The sequence below is a fragment of the Cynara cardunculus genome, assembly GCF_001531365.2.
Source record: "Cynara cardunculus var. scolymus isolate 2C chromosome LG 6, CcrdV1, whole genome shotgun sequence".
Taxonomy (NCBI): domain Eukaryota; kingdom Viridiplantae; phylum Streptophyta; class Magnoliopsida; order Asterales; family Asteraceae; genus Cynara; species Cynara cardunculus.
The window spans coordinates 14,196,100-14,200,932 of NC_037533.1; positions in this window are offsets into that span (position 1 = coordinate 14,196,100).

The following is a 4,833-nucleotide window of genomic DNA, read 5'->3' on the forward strand; positions in this document are numbered from 1 at the left end:
TATTGATATTAGTAATCTTTAAATTTTATTAATATTTATTTATAATTAATAGTAATAAATAATAATTAATATTAATGAGGATTATATTTGAAAAAGGTGACAATAAGCTACTAAAACGTTATTCCAAGTAATGTTTCAATAAATTAGTTTATATGCATTCAAATATATACTCAGAAAATAAACTACTTTATTTTTACCAAACAATGCCTATGAAACCCAAGGGTCAGGCCTGCCTTAATTAATATAATATATTTAAAAAGTTTTTGGTAGATGTATTAAACATTAATTAATAAGATAGAGAATACAAAAACTATATATATATGGGCTGGTTCAAATGTTAACTAAGTTTATTTTGTTAATTTTGTTAACCAACCTTGACCATTGATTCTTACAATAAACGGTTGTGATTTATCATATTAAAATTTTAATTTTTTAAATTTACAATTTCACAAACATATGTGAACTAAGTGGAAAATGATATTTATGTAATTTTCTTTTTTATGTAACCGCATATAATTAATTGGGAGTTAAAAAACCAAAAAATCTCATGATTTTTGTTAATGTAAGAACCATATGAACATATTTATATATATATATATATATATATATATGAACCATTGTGTTAAATACGAAATTGACATATATATAAACTTGGACTGCATAGCATTTATGAATACAATATGAACGTAATAAGAATAACTGTTACACGAAAGAAAATAAATAAAAAAACAGATATAAACACAATATAAACAACTTGTGAACAATAGTTTCTTCATTATGAACATATTCAGGAGCGAGCCAATGTTGAGATATGCAGCTAGTGTACATATAAACACAATATGAACACTTGTGAACAATAGTTCATTCATTATGAACAATGAGTTTCTCCATAATAGCTTGAACGATACCGAAAACTTTACCACCAGGTCTCCTCTACCAATCACAAATTCAAAAACATTATAAATAGAAAAATCAATATTATTAAAAAAAAAGATCAATAATAAATTAACCAAAATCATTAATTGGGAGTTACATAAAAAAAATACATATTTACTCTTGTCATTAAATTATAAGATGAATATGAAACTATATATAAGATAGATTGTCATTGGTTGAAAATAACTAACAAAGTTAACACAATAAACTTGGTTAACATTTGAACCAGACTCTATACATATAATAAATTCACTCCCTTATAAATCCAAATTTTCATTCCACATTAAACTAAGAGGAATAAAAATCCATTCCGTTTTCAATCCCCGTCATTTTTTATTCCCTTTTTTATTATTGCATTAACCAAAAGGTCCTTTAATAATTTAATTTTTTTCTTTTTAATAATTTAAAATAAAATGTGATTGATATGAAAAACGAAATTGTGAGATAAATTCTTAGAGCATCCACAATGTTGTGTTTTTCAACGAAGGTTTTTCACAGAGTTTTCGTTCAGCATCATTGCCAACTCAACAACTCAAAAACCTTAATACATTTCCACTATAACAAAAACCTTTCTCAAAATTTTTCGTAGTTTTTTCATATTATCTAGGCTCCACATTTTTTATATCATTTATATTCTTATTTATAAAAATTAATATATTAAAAATTTATATAAATACATATTTATTTATATCAAAAAATTAATATACAATGAAAATTTTATAAAATTAATTTAAAAGTATGTACAATAAAAAATAAAAATTTGGTTATCAACAAAATCCTAAAAATTGTATAAAAGTATATATGATAAAAAAAATTAGAAAAAGGTTAAATTGGGTTATTAAAAAATCTATAAAAATTGTATAAAAATATGCACCATAATTTTTTTTTCTCCAAAAAAGTTAATTTAAAAGTATGTTCACCAAAAAATAAAAATTGGGTTATCAAGAAATTGATAAAATTCGCATAGAAGTACGTATAATAAAATTAAAAAAAGAAGTTAATTTATGTAACACTCCAAATCCATATTTATATAAAATCCACATATTCCATATAACATGAAATACAAAAATTCACAATTGATCCCAAATGTACAAATTTCTACATTATAAAAGTAGCTACAAACTTTTCAATTTTACATCAAGTACAAGACTTGCACACACAACAAGTTCTCTAATATATATATACAATAATAGCTTCCAAAATTCACACATGTAAAACAATCATAATCCCCTTCACATTTTTCCTTTCCCTTTACTCTCCACATGGGTCCGACCTGTAATGCACATTTTTAACACAAAACGAGGGTTAGACCACTAGGTCTAGTGAGTAATTTTTTTTATACTATTACAAGATGAAAATCACCAAAACAGTATTTGAAAGCTCATATTTGTATTAATAACAAATAAACAATGTTTTTATTTGAAACGAACCTTTTTGTCGCATCATATAGATGAGACAACATCATCTTATCACATCAAACCTATTGAAGTACCAAAGTTAGGGCAAAAACATAAAACATACCTACTTGTCGCATCTCATTGATGCGATCACATTTTGTCGCATCATACTCATCAACTTGTCGCATCATTCAGATGCGATAATATACTTCCTCGCATCATACTGATGTGATTACCACTTTGTAGCATCACACTAATGCGATAACCCCACTTAGTATCATCACAAGGATGTGATAACACACATTCCTCGCATCACAAGGATGCGATAAACATTTTGCTCGCATCCTTATCGCATCATAAGGATGCGATAAAAACCATCTCATCGCATCATGAAGATGCTATAAAAATTTCCACATGATCATAATCTCATTTTTAACATACAGTTGATTTTGCCACCCTTATCCCAGTATACATATCTCTTGATTATGTCACACTTATCTCAAAATACGTCTCTCCTGATTATGCCACCCTTATCCCAGTATATGTATCTCCTGATTATGTCACCCTTATCACAGTATACGTATCTCTTGATTATGCCACCCTTATCCTAGTATACATATCTCTTGATTATGTCATCCTTATCCCAAAATACACTTCTCCTGATTATGTTACCCTATTCCAACTAGTTGATAATAACATATCAAAACACCAAATTATGCTAAAATAACACATAATCAATTTCAAAACATCCCACGTGTATAAACAGAAAATCATACGGTTTCTTCACCAGAAGTAAATCAAGTAATGCTTTTAAATTCAAACTCACCTTGTAAACACAATAGATAGCAGATATAAAACAACAACAAAAAATCATATATAAACACGAGATCAGTTATTCTTCTTCTTCTTCCTTCGGTTTTTCTGTTTGCTTTGATCCCAGGAAACAAAACTACACCAACTTCTTATATTTTTTCGAAAATAGAGAAAAAGAATTTTCAAAAATGGTCTACACTAACAATCCAAATATATCTTCGCTTGACAGAAAGAGCTGCTATTGCTAAAACTCGAGCAATTTCTTGAAAACTCGCTTCAGATATGAAACAATGCTATCTCCTTTTTTATTTTTACTAGAAAAATACGCATCCCATATATATTTTTTTAAGTACAAGGCGGTTTGCAAAATGAGATATCTTAAAGAAATTTTCAAAACTACCCTTCAACTTATAAACCATTATCCAAAATCCACTCTAAACTTTATAACTAGAAACCCGGTTATCACAATTTAGGCTATTGTTGGCAAACTAACTGATAAATTAGCTGATGACTAATAAGCTAGTTGATAAGCTAAACATGGTTGGCAAAGCCTAGTTGATAAGCTAGTTGAAAATGTAAAATTATAAAAAAGAAATGTCTAAAAATTAATAAATTTTAAAATTTCATAATGTATTTACAACAAAATCTTAGTTGACTAACAATTTATCAAAGAAATAATTATATTGAATATTTTATTAAAATATTTATCAAAATTTTATTATTTATAAAACAAAAGAAATATATAACTTTTAACTTTTATGTAACTTTCAATATAAAAATAATTTGTAGGGTTTTAAAACAACTTGCAACCATTTAAAACGCAACAGAGAAATTAACTTCTTCTATAATTAAAAGGAACTTTTCTAAAACTATAAAAGTCAAGCCAAATCCAATGACATATTAAATCAAATTTAGAACACATTATAAGGTGTTGGAATATGTACCTTTTAGATTTGGAGACGGTTTGGACAGAGTACTTAGAAACCAAAGCAGGTTTCCTCTACTGCTGATCCACACACGAACATTCTTCGCATATCCATCGGGTGCTAATCCAAAACCCTAAATATATATATATATATATATATATATGTGTGTGTGTGTGTGTGTGTGTGTGTGTGTGTGTTATATAGAAAATAAAAACTTTCTTTTATGTGTTTTCTTTGATAGCTAAATCTAAAATATTCAATTATTTTATTTGATTTAGGCTATCATCTTATTTATATGGATTGTCTTATAGTCAACTCATAACTCAAATAAGGTTTTAGTAATTATCTATAATATTTATATAATTATCTTAAAACTTTAATATAATTATACGCATTTATAGATAACCCCTTGCAATTATCATAATTATATTTTAACATATGTTTTCATAATTAACCTCGAAGAACAACTATATGATTTAATTCAAGTTTATGAAAATAAAGGCAAACGTATTTTCTGTATGCAATCCTATAGGTTTACATGCTTCTTGACAATTTTCTTATGTGACACATGCCATGGATATATAATAACTCACATACTCCCACCTGCAAACGATACACAATGACACAAATGGTGGTAAGTGTCTAGCAACACGTCACCGCCCCAAGGCTAAGTAAATGTGCTTTTCCATGAGCAATCTTATTGATCCAATCAATCATATGGTAGAATCATTCATTATCCTTTTGTTTCACGATATTTTGTT